At 43.0% G+C, this 12,737-nt stretch overlaps 1 protein-coding gene across 13 annotated transcripts in view; it reads right to left on the bottom strand.

Moving 5' to 3' along the window:
* The window catches only part of TSPAN18 (tetraspanin 18), a 132,735-nt gene that overhangs the window by 96,431 nt on the left and 23,567 nt on the right, over nucleotides 1-12,737 (bottom strand). For 4 of the 13 annotated variants that reach the window (XM_068945572.1, XM_068945583.1, XM_068945578.1 and 1 more), the window contains one exon: nucleotides 4,421-4,485. The exons of 4 other annotated variants lie outside the window; for them this stretch is intronic. The gene's annotated coding sequence lies outside the window, so the exon portion shown is untranslated. Of the gene's footprint in view, nucleotides 1-688; nucleotides 1,029-4,384; nucleotides 4,486-10,272; nucleotides 10,516-12,737 lie in introns of those variants that run through there. 5 more of the 13 variants (XM_068945584.1, XM_068945575.1, XM_068945579.1 and 2 more) reach the window with 5 other exon arrangements.

Below are 12,737 nucleotides of genomic sequence, written 5' to 3'. Positions count from 1 at the left end.
ACTACTACTCTGCAGTAGTAGTAGTAGAAATCAGCAGTTTCATAAACGCCTTACATTGTCCAGCTACAGGAGGGGAACAAAGACTCACAAAACATAAGAATCACCAGAAATTCCACACCCAAAAAGAATAAAGACTTCAACAGATTAGGTAGATCAAAGTGATGGCAGTTTAAAAATTGATAAAAGAAGAGTTGCTAGCAAAAAGGCAGTGTTAAAACTTTCTCCATGCAGTAATATGACAACACTGTTCTTCAATATTTGCAGGTTTCTTTATACATCTGTTTAGATTAAGAAGAATATCCTTCTAAAAAATATGTCAGTAAGCAGGTACAACAAGAGGGTCAACTGCCATACTTCTGCTTTGCTCATCTCAGCTCACAGCATTTGTTTAGTTATAATCCTTCATATAGGAAGTTTATTTATGCAGACAGGGGATTACTGGAATTCTACAGGATTAGTCAATCTAAAGCATTCTCATCACATTAATTTTAGCATCAGAATTACACTGCCTGGATGGAGAGTCAATGCCTAGAGTAAATATTTGTGCTGAGGAAGGTTAAACAGATTAGCCAAGACGAGGCCAGGGTGCTCTGCTTATTTACTCAGAAACTTTAATATTGCTCTTCATCATTTAGGAAGCCTAGCTTAAAAGAAAAACCACACACAACAGCAAACCAAACATACTTACCCAACCTGAAGTGAGACAGCACCAAGACTTCTGTCATCTTCAGCCCGGGTACACACCTGAAAGCTACACACTGAATCGCAAATCTCACAATCCTGGACCTTATTGTGGGAAACGAGCAGAAAAAGAGAGCTTCCATACAAGCTTGCTGCTCTGAGTTTCAGCTGCACCAGGAAACGGGATAAACAAAATCTCCCACCCTTCACCCCGCTCCAGGTTCTATTCAAAAGCAAGATGGAAATAATTGTGTGAAAACCATTTGCAGTTCAGTTCTAATTTTACGATGTAAAGAGGCAGTTATGCACAAGCTTGTTTGAAGCTAGATTGCGCCCACAAGTATCACAGTGCCCTCAGGAGCACCACAGCTCTGTTTCCAACAAAATCAATGATAAACTCCCCCCCTCCCCCCCCCCCCCCCCCCCCCCGTTATAGGCAGAGCATTGTGAAACTCATTCCAATTCCTGATCCCACCTGGTATATCCTCCAAGCTCACAGTGCTACTTTTCTACAGCACACCAAGTGCCTGATCCAAAGCTCCTTCACTGCCAATAAACTTTGGATCAGACTCTCAAGGAACAGTAGTTAAGCATTATAGACAGGAAGCTCAGGCTGAAGTGTTTGATTTCACTGTTGGATACACGTAGATTAAAAGCAAAACAATAAGCAGTTTAAGAAGAGACTGCTTGTGTAGCAGCAGTTACAAACTTAGCACAAGCTAAGAATTCAAGGAAGAACAGGAAGGCACCAAGAGTTTATATTTCAGTCCATTTGTGCAGTTTCAACTTCTGAATCAATCTTATTTAAAAATACAGATGTTACAAAGTTTGCTATTAATGTACCAGGAAAACGAGACTTGAGTCTCAGCTGAATGCCTCTGCAGGAAACTACTCCCTCTCTCTGGCTTCCCACCCTCTGCTACTGTGTGCTATCCACCCCCATTGAGTTTTGTGTGTCTTGTTTACTGAACTCTCAAAGAAACTCATGGAGAAGTTTTGGACACTTTGGAAGAAGAAAAAGTGCCTCCACCCAAACACCATTTACTCTGAGCAGATGTAACATTCCTAAGAAGCTCTCAGCTGATTGCCTTTGAAGTCTGGGAAGGAAAAAAAAAAAGAAAAAAAAAAAGCTGAACCGTGAAAGCTACATTTCTTCCCTTAAAAGTCTCCAGGAACTCTTCAGAAAAATAAAAAGTTCTCCAGATCCTTATCTCATGCTATTTTTGAGAGGCTTTTGTTTTGTTTCTTTGCTTTTGTAATCTTTTGAATTAAAAAAAAAAAACAACTTTCAGAGATAGCACACGCGTGCAAGTAGATCATTCATCCTGCCAGATTTCAGTTGCGCAGGTGTCCAGGGAGAGCACAGCTCAACCACAACTGCAGAACCAGGTGTGACGAAAAAGATTTTATGGAAGACAGCTTGCAAGAAGAAGTTTCAGAAACATAACGCATAGATCCAAAGTGAATCCCATCCACAAGCACCGCTAGTGCAAGTCCCCCTTGGGACAGACTTTGGCCCTAAACAGCAGCTAAAAGGCACACCGACTTACACACCAACACCCTTCGTTTCAACAGCCAGTCTGGAGTCACGTTGTGGCCTCTCACGCTGCCATAGTTGGAAATATATTATATATTTCAGAAAACCCAGCTTATGCTTATCCTGAAATTGTCGGTGATGACTAAATTAATGTTAACATGACAAGGAGGAGAGCCTACTTTTCCTGTTTGACCTTTCTCCGTCTGCTGCCACGTCCTCAGCATTCCTCTCCTCCTCTCCCAAGCTCAGCTCCTCCTCAGTTAGGCTGCCCTATTAACCTTCACCACACTCCACCCATCCAAATTTGCACATTATTAAGCATCCAAAGCCTTTTGTTAAAGGTCCTTAAACAAAATCATAGCTGCTGCATTTCCTGGCAAGAGGTGCCTTATACCCTGCAATCATTTAGGGCAGCTTTAATAAGCTCATTTCTCCCAAACGCAAAAACAGCACACCAGACAGACAAATTCAAGGACATGTCCTTTCCTGAATTTCACAGAGCAAGATAAGCTCATGAGCCTCATGCTTTGCTTGCTTTATCTCAACTAAGAGGTTTCCCCCATTTTCCTACCCAGTGAAAAACCTAATCATTTACCACTGAGGCATGGAACAGGTTAAAGTTTCTTCTGTCTTGTCTCAGCTCCCTTTGCAGATTAGGGGAAAACAATGAAGTCTCCGCACTTTGCGATATTGCTAATGCTTCCTGTGGGGATAGCAGCGCCTGCTGCAAAGAGGATTATGATTACAGTTTAAGAGGAGCATGCACTATACTGCCGCAAGAGGCACAGACTTATCAGGAAAGAAACCAAGCTGCCCCCAAACTATGCACGCGGGACTCCTGCCTGCCTGCCTTCACTTCTGGCCGATGGCTCTGCCACAGATCACACACCCGCTTATCAGGAGTGATAAAGCGGCAGTTGAGCTTGCAGGGGGTGCATGCGGGGAAATAAATGGGTAACACTGTGCAAGCAACTTGCATACATTCACCATCAGAACACAGAGTAATGTTTACAGACCATCCCACCACATTCATCTGTATTAAAAGATAGAGCTGGCTGGGGCACATCTCAGAGCAGAGGGGATGCACAGTCCTAGCACAGTTAGGAAATCCAGTTGGTGGAGCTGTGCTAGCTGTGGTAACACTGGCTGGCCTAATGCATGCAGGATTGCCAATGCTTAAAAAAACAAAAACAAAAAAATCAGTTAGATCTGCCTTGAACAGAGAGGCAGCTCTGAAGTGCAGCTTCAAGTGATGGGTGAAGTGTTTCCATCAGACCTTTCAGCCTTACGGTTGAGCAGAGAGCTGACTCAATTGGAACAAGAGTAAGAAATTGCCTCTGAGTGTTCATAAGACATACTGCCCATCACTCTGGGCTGTCAAAGGTACTATCAGCAAGAGAGCAGCTTACTCACACTCGTATATTTCTACTAGCCATTACCAAACAGACACTGCACAATTTCTTTTTTGTAATACCTAGAGCTTCAGCCAAACCAGCCATCACAAATTCCTTGCCTTCAAGGAGTACTTGGCCTAAGTTGCAGGATGCACCCACCAGCTAATGCCCCTATCAGCCTGACATTTCTTCCTCTAATAGTTTCATGGTTCAGAACAAGAGAACTCAAGCTCTGATACTGGCTCAAGTCTCACATTTAGGGTAGAAACATCCTGCTGATGTGACACAGGATTTTTTACAGCATCACCATCATTGGTTTTCTCCAAGTCATTTGTGCAATTGATGCAAACTGAAAGTTCACCTACATTCTCCTTACCCCCAGTTCTGTTCAGAGGGGTTTAATAGCTCCCTAGCTGCTTGTTAGTGACTAGAACAGAGAATAGTGGCATTATGGCATGACCCCCTGGATTTTTACAGGTGTAAAAAATCACTGAGCTTCACCCACCCCAGGCCCTTCCCTGAGCGGCACTATCTCATTACACAGTGCTGTTCCAAGCAGTCCTTACCACCTCCCACCACACAGCAGGAAAGCCACAAACCAAACCCTCCAACTAATCACAATACTGAATAGAGTAACATTCATTATTAAGATGCTCACGAGGCTCTTCCATGAAAGGCTGCATGCCTTAAACTAAGCTGTTTGGCTCCTGCAGAGGGCTAGGGTCTCTTAGACATGGTGAAAGCTGGATGCTCTTAATTAGCCAAAACAAACCTTGTGCTGGTACAGTTGACACAGCTCTCTACTAACCTTCACTGCTGGGTGCCGAACTCTGCTGGGTTCCTACTCTCTCCACTTTTCCTTACTATTAATCTCTGTGGAAGAGAAGAAGAAAAAGAAATAGAGCTGAAAGATAGAAGATTAGGCTGGTTTAAGATCTCTGAAAACACTACACAAACTAAAACAGGAACTTTCCCGTTAGTCTTCAACAAACTCGCACTTTAAGGGACACGCAGAGATCTTAATTTCAAATCACTGAATACTTTCGACGCTTTGCCATTCATTAGGAACAAAGGGGACAGAGATTTTAGCAGTAATAAATGAAATAAAGCACTGTCCTTCAAATCCTAATCAAGCCATCACATGGGCTCTGAGCCCTGGGAAACGCAAAACTTGTCTGTTTTTCGACTTCACATCCTGAGAACAAAAGTTGATGTAACAAGCTATGAAAGGAAACTTCACACCTCAGAGGAGACCTCCTGCTTTATCGTAATAAGGGCCTATCAGACAGTCACTGTAAATGCTTTGAAGAATATCTGTCGTAAGACAATTGCTGTGATTATTTGATAACAGGTTCTGCATAAGGTGGCTAAGAGAGGAAAAGCAACCTTAGCAAAGACGACCAACACAAAAGACAGAAGCAGAAAAACAATCAAAAAATAAATTCATAGAGATGAGGGCTGAATGAGTAGGCTTAAGAACAAATAAATTGATAAAGTGGATTTACATCCAGATAAAGGTGCCTCATCATCACCTCTGCAGACAAGTCTTCTGCATATTGACAACATGGATACTGACCTGCATCAGCAGAGTCAGGATAAGCTTTCCACACATTAAATCTAGTCAATGTGCCTCTGCTCCTTCCAGCCTCAACAGCTCACATAGAGTCCTTGACTGACAGCGGCATTCATCATCTTGCCTATTATAGAGACCTTTGATGTCCTCTCCAAAGCAGACTCATTCACAGGCTGGGCTGTTGACTTAAAACAAAGGAAAAGCAAAGAGGAAGCACATCACTTTGCCAGGCTACCATCATCAGTGATGCAGATGGAAGAATGTTTAGCAAAGGGCAGCTCTCAAACTACAGGCAGGACCAGTCAAAACTGCTATCCAAGAGGACGGTGAAAGCAGGGGATCACAAGCAGATGTATAAGTCAACTTTAACACCGCCTTCCTGTTTGCAAAGGCAGGGCCAAGCCTGCCAAAGCTCTGCCAAAACTCTATCTTACGCGATATTCAACGTTAGGCATAAGTTATTTAGATGGCTAGATGTCTGGACTTTCAGACCAGACCCACAAAAAAATTAGCTTGCAGCCAAATTAATCAGGAGATGCAAGAACAAGTCACTTTAAAACAAGGCATTTTCAAAATGCAGGCCTTACTATCAAAGGCAGATTCATTTTATAACCTGCATGAAGACTCACCAACTCATTCCTCATGGGTCATACCTAGCATACCAACAATCAAATCCAACTGGACTGAACTGACCGCATCACACTGAAGTGCTCCACGCTTCTGTAGCCTAATGAGCCTCCTTACCTGAAGGAGGCTTAACATACTGAACACAAAACTGAGGAGCGCTTGCTGCCCTGCACAGGCATCTCTCTCTCGCTGCCTGTATAGATTTTTGGTTATCAGCTTTCAGAATGTAATTTATACATTTGTAAAACCAATCAGCAGCTCTAAGCTCTTACAAAAGGAAATGAAAGATATTACTGTCAAACATCCATCAGATCTAGAGGCCTAGGCGAATGTCAGACATTAAAGAAATTAAAATGCTGCATTTGAGATAGGGATGGGAAGAGCACATACTATTTTGAAAGGCTCTGGTTAAAGCTCTCTCAGTATCAAAATTCAATTTCTTTCAGGTTTTTACAAACAACAGCCTTGAGCTGAATGCTGCCAGCCAGCCTGCAGCCTTTGAGGAGATTAGGTTATTACCAGCCAACTATGAGAAATTAAAATCCAGTATTAATCCTAACTCCCATTTAACCAAATCTTCATTGTGCAGGGAAAGCTGGCTGTGCAAGAATTTGTCTGCACGTTCATTCTGCCACGCGCAATTATCTGCGTCACAAACACCAGACATTAAACCTCACGTATATGTGAGAAATACATCCTGACCTCGGTTTCCAGAAAATCCCAATAAAGGAGAAAGATCGGAGGTAGGGAAAAGAATAGGCCAAGCTGGAACGATTTGTGGGAGATGATGGGAATGGGACAGGTTCCAGTCAAAAAGATTTTAGCAGCCAGCGAGTGGAGATTTCGACTCTGGCTTGGAAGAAAGCCGTATGCATAGGCCAAATAACATGGACATCTGTGACCCTGGCCCCATAATGTTTCAGTGATCCTGCCAGTATCAAATCATCAATACCAAACAGCTCAGGTCATAACCATCAGGACTGCAGGAAGCACTGCCCATCACTACTGTCATTTTCATACTGCCAAGATGAGGGTTTTTTTTGGGGGGGAGGGGGGAGGAGTGGGGGGCAAAGGATTCACCATTGCCTCTGAGTGAGCCCTTGTTTCCTTACTCCTCCTACCAGCTCAGAGTCCTGGGGACTCAGTGACGTGCTGCCCAGGGGAGGAAACACACCTCCTGCAGCCACAGGCTTTCTACAGGCACTTTCAGCAGCAGCCAGCTCTTCCTCCTGTAACATAGGAGAGCTGAAGTGCCACCCTGTGCCCTCTCCAACAACATTTTACACCAATTCCCTTTCACAAATCCATAACAGCAGCCAAATTTTACATGGCTCCAGGCTGCCAAGACTTCTTGCATTGTCTACAGGTGAGATCAGCTCACCCAATACATTCTAGCATGCTTAGGAAAGGTCACAGTCCAGAAGAAAACTCAAAAGAACTCAAGTTGAAGACAGACTGCTACTCAGTCTGCAGTCAAATGGGAACATTTTGACCCAGTTAAAAATAAGTTCACCCAGATTTTTGGGGGATGAGGGAGGAACCCAACAACAACAACAAAATGATGTTTCTTTTCTTTTAAGTGCAAGAATTCACCGCAGATGAAAGGAACCTTCGGGAAACACGTTCCCAGGAGATCAAAGATGCCCTTGGCACCAACGCCTGTTACAGGCAACAGGCCCTCCCCACTGACTATGGAGTCAACCTCTAGCAGAGTGGGCAAATATTTTTTGAACAGGTAAAATATTTGCTGAAAACTTATTTCCATCAACCCCAAGCTTAGCAAACCAAACTCCCCAAAACAAAATACTATGAGAATTAGGGAAAATATTCACTAACTGCAGGTACAATTAGCTCTTCCTTTTCCTTCCAATCAGCTATTACCTATCAGGTCAGTCACCAAGATACTCAGTTGGAGGCCCAGACAAAGTTGCGGTACACTGGAGTAACAGTAGGCTGCACACCAGCCAAGCTGTGGTCGCTCTCCATGTGCAAGCTCTTCCCTTGCAGCAATGTGAGGCAATTTGATTTAGCAATGAAAGAGTTCAGCTAAATTGCATTACCTTGCATTTGCCACAGGCTAAGACCACACACACACGGACAACAACCACAGCCCATCCAACAGCCACTAATTTGACTGGGTGCCTGGCTTCTGGAATACTGCAAACTGGTTCAAATTCCCATTTTGCTCAACTCCAAGCCAAGATTTGAACGAAGGACTCTTCCTTTCCCAGAAGGTGTCCTATCATGCTAGTGTGTATCCCAAGGCAAGATATCTTCAGTCTCAGAGACTGAAGCTATGAAGCTGCTTGGTGGAAAGAGGGGGGAAAAAAGAAGGGGGGGGGGGGGGACAAAAAAAAAAAAAAAAAAAAAATCAAGCTCCAGCTACTACTATAATAAATATTGAAATCTCTCAGAGCAGAACAGCTCCAATATACCAGACCTCTATTTCTGTAAGGGAAAAGCACAGATCTACCCAGTCTGAGCAAACTGGGAAGTTTTCCCTACTCCCTCCCAGTCCTGGGCTGAATCTCCTACCATCCTTCCTACTTCAGAAGCAGACTAGTACATGTAAACCCAAGGACTACAGCTGCAGGATGGTACAGCTAACTTGCAGGATTTGGACTGTGGTTACTGACAAACAGCAGTTCAGCATCCCTTCTTCCCCATCCATTCAAAAGAAAGGAGAACTAGAACTTTATATTATGCAGGCAATTAAAAAAAATAAAAGGAAAAAGCCAGACACTGTATCATTCTGTTCTGCAGGAGAACCACTCTCCCAAGGCAATCTGAAATAAACACACACAAACTGCTTTCTATCAAAGAGTGACCCATTCACTTCCAAGAAATACCCTTCACAGAGCATGTCTTCACATGCCCTTCTCTTTGACCACCCCAGGAACCTCTGCCTTTCAGGCTCACCCGAGAGCCCAACCCTAAAGGCAAGTTCCTGCAGAAACGGTAGAGGATTTTGTTTTGTATTGGTGTTCAGCATTTAATCTGTTGAGATTAACTGCACAGTTAATCACAGAAGCGAGGCTGATATGCCTTGTACATACATTCCTCTGTAAATCCTACTTTCCTCACTGCCAATAGCTCTTTTTTTTTTTTTTTTTTTTTTTTGCATTCCTCCATCACAACCCCTGCTCTCATGCTCCTTTCCCTTTACACACACATAGCCAAATGGAAACTGGAAGGTACTTGTAGGAATTCAGCAGTAGAAAAGCAAAGTTGCACAGTTTAAGATTTTTGTCTAGAAAACAGCCATGGACACAACAAAAAAAATCTAACCACTTATGCATGCTATCTTGCATTTTTCACTAATCAAACTTTTTTTTAAATTAACCTTTTTTTAACATAAAAAGAGAGATTTTTCCAGTGATCACAAACATTGCAGAGGAAATCATTTCCTTTTAAAAGTTATCCCTGATGATACCTAAAGCCACCCATTGAAAAAAAAATATAAGAATCAGAGGAGAGTCCACTGAGCACGGCTCTGAAGTGTATATGAGATTGATGAGCACAGCATAATCAACCATGCTAGAACAAATACAAAGCATAAGAAAATCTATTCCCTCTCCCATAACGCATGTATGCGTGCGAGTGTGTGCATGTCTATAGATATATCTAGACATACACACAAACACACTCAAAATAATCAATTTCTCAAAGCCACACAGGAAATCATTGTCAGACGGACTAGATTTCATGAGTGCCCTGTTCTTGGTTCGCTACAGAGCGGCCACATCTTTATATCATTTAGAACAACCTAAGCCAAAGCAGTTTTCCCTGAAGCTGATTTCCCCAGTGTCCTATTCAATCTAGTTTAAGATGCCCCAAGCAAAGCAATACCTCATCACATTTATGCTGAACAGGAAAGGAAATGCCTATTCCAGTCTCTCACTGCTCTCCATCCATTTGTCTGTGCCTTGCTTCACCTGCTGTCCTCCCTTGTAGCAATCTCAAGACAGATCCCTACAGTAATCCTCCTTCTACTGCCTACCCTTGCTCCTGCCCCAGATGGTACGAGGTGGCAATCACACACCCCACACACACATAAAACCAAACACACAACCTCACTGAAAGTTCATTGAGCTCTAAAAGCTATAATCCTAACGGCAAAAACTAACACAAATTTCGGTGATGCAGACCCTCCTGGGGGCTGAAACTGATATGATTAGAGAGAGAGCAGTGGGTCTATCTGTGCTTAAGATAGGTAAAAATATTTAAGACAATCTCATCGGTTTAATTTTACTCACGCTCAGTTATTTATATTTCCAGTTATCCAAGTATTTACCTGCCTCCAAAAATATAACATTAACAGAATCTTTGTAGAGCTGAATGAAATATTCCTGACATGCTAGAAACAACCAGAAATCTAAATAAATGGAACAGAAGCTCCTAACAGATACAGATAACATCCTAAGATGGAGATGCCAACCCTGCCTCACGTGCAGACTTACCCAACCCAGCTGCTTTCAGCAGGAACAGCAGTGTAGCCACAGTAGCACACGGCTAGTGCAAATACAGTATCTACTCAGCATCTCAGACAAGCCTTGCTTCTCAGGTCTCAACAGTCATGTAGCAAGCATACGCAACTCTCCAAGCTGTAAACCTAGATCCTGAATCTTCCCTCACTTAAAATGGTGAAATAAGAAAAAAAGCCTGGAGACTCAGAGTCTCACTGATGAAAAACTAGAGTAAGCAAACAGATAACAAGCCTCCACTATCTTAAGAGACTTGCATTCAACATATAGCCCAGTGGGATAATTCATGCAGCGCCAGAGCCCCTTTGGAGCATAGCTGGCTGGATTAGTTGTCCGGACTGCAGCAGAGCTCCCCTTGCCCTGGGAGCTACGCCCACCTTTGGCATAACAGACATATCCATGACACCATGGGGATAAGATGCACCTCCCCAAAAGCGGATGGGAAAGCACAGTCTATTGGCATTACCGATTCATCAAGCCTCCATCCTGTTTCCCAAATCACCCTGGAAAGAGGTTGCAGAAGTAATCCCAGTCACAGTAACCTGGTCTCAGCTTCCCCTTCGCTTGGGAGCTCCTGTCCTGGGCCCTGGGCAACACTCTCTATGTATGTGTACAGGGAAAGGAGCCTGAGCAGCATGAGAGCAGGACATTGATTGTAGGGAGTACCTGACTGGCAGCACACCTGTGGATTGGCTCAACTGAGCATACAGAATAGGTCCATCCAGATGACGGATGAGTCAACTTCTCCCAGTGATAAAGAAGAATATGTGGCTAACAGACGATAAATTCCTTAAAACTTCATTTCTGGCTGGACTGTCCCTTTGCAGAGGAATAAAGTTACCTCTGCCCTTTTAGAAACCACTCCGTATGCTGAAAGGGTTAAATGAAGCCTTCTGAAGGTAAGACAGCAGAATCATTAGCATTTTGATAGCTCATCACACATATATAGCAAAAAGTCTTTTAAAATTCATTGTGCTGAGATAATCCTTCAAGCATAGCATTTCCTCCTCAGCTTGAGGCAACCAACAAGTTTTCTGCCTCTTAATACCTTGATAAAAAGCCCCAGGCTCCAGTTGCCAGGCTGGAAATCTCAAATATGCTCAAGAAAAAGTAGAGTCCTAAAGTTCAAGAGAAAAAATGTACAGTATCTTGGGTTTAATTAAGAAACAACTACAGGGGCATCATCTTAAATACTGCAAATCCCCCAAAGATCCTGGCTTCTGTACATCACAGCTCACAACGTGCTCACGTTGCTTTCCTTTCAACATGCTGAGCGTACACAGCCCCCACTAATTTCACCTGCCACAGAGGGTACTCGGAGCATCTCCAAAAAACAAGCAAATTAAAAACTTTGACTCTGATTCAATATGAGCTGGGGACTTCAGCTCCTCCTCAAGATCAAGGCTGAATTTTTTAACACTATTATAATTTCCAAAAAAAAAAAAAAAAGGCTGTGTTTTTGAACTGCACAATCGGCATTAACACTCAGCAGCTCCATGTCTGTGCCTGGGAAGTTTCTACAACATGTGCCTTTTTAACTACTCCAAAGCTCATAACTTTCTCAAGGAAGCACCCAGGATTGCTTCAGGCTGAAGAAAGCAGAAGGATCCTTTCTTCATGGCCTTGATTAGGACTTCTGCAGCAAAAATAGATAAACGCATCAGGACCACATGCATCTCTCCACTCCTCAGATATCACTAAATGGTAGGACTCAAGAAGGCATTAACTTACTAAGGACTACTAGGCCTGATTAGGACATCCTCCCTGGAAACACTTTTTGGGGGGAAACTGACTGAAAATGCCAATTTTTTCAAAGGAAAAAGCTTACTACAAACCTAGACACCTTTCTAAGGAAGTTTAACAAGGAAACATTTCTTAGGTCCAAAAGGGGAATTTGCAGTCTAAAGGAAGTAAGAGTGGCAGTAAGTGCGCTACAGCGGGATATGGAAAAATGAGGCTCAAATCTCAGGGCCATGACCTGTAATCTGCCACATACTAATGCATATCCTGAACTATAAAACATTGGCTATTTTGGCTGAGGTAGGAATCTCCTCAGTTCTCCCAAAACTTTGAAAGCCTTTTGTTTCTTTATGGGGAGGGGGGGCAAAGATTTATTTACAGAGAAAAGGGTGTTCTAACCAACTCTAGCGACTACACAGCTAACACTGAGTCAAAAGACAGGAAGGCCTTAACAACATATTACTGAGTTCAATGGGACGTTTGGCTTTAAGAGGAAAGCTGAAGCAAGCTATTTATTTCCCGGGGAAAACCTTCCTATAAGACAAGATATATTTTCTCCTCATATTTTAAACCTGAAATATCTTTTCTAGGAGCAAAATTTTGACAGGTGCCGCTAAGGAAGAAAGGGTGACACTAGCTCTTTCCTAAAAATAAGATTTCTTATTTTCTAGTCTGCCACAAGTTTCCTGTGGCACCCTTGG

Source organism: Struthio camelus, chromosome 5 (genome assembly GCF_040807025.1).
Source record: "Struthio camelus isolate bStrCam1 chromosome 5, bStrCam1.hap1, whole genome shotgun sequence".
Taxonomy (NCBI): domain Eukaryota; kingdom Metazoa; phylum Chordata; class Aves; order Struthioniformes; family Struthionidae; genus Struthio; species Struthio camelus.
This window is presented reverse-complemented; position numbering and strand designations above follow the sequence as displayed.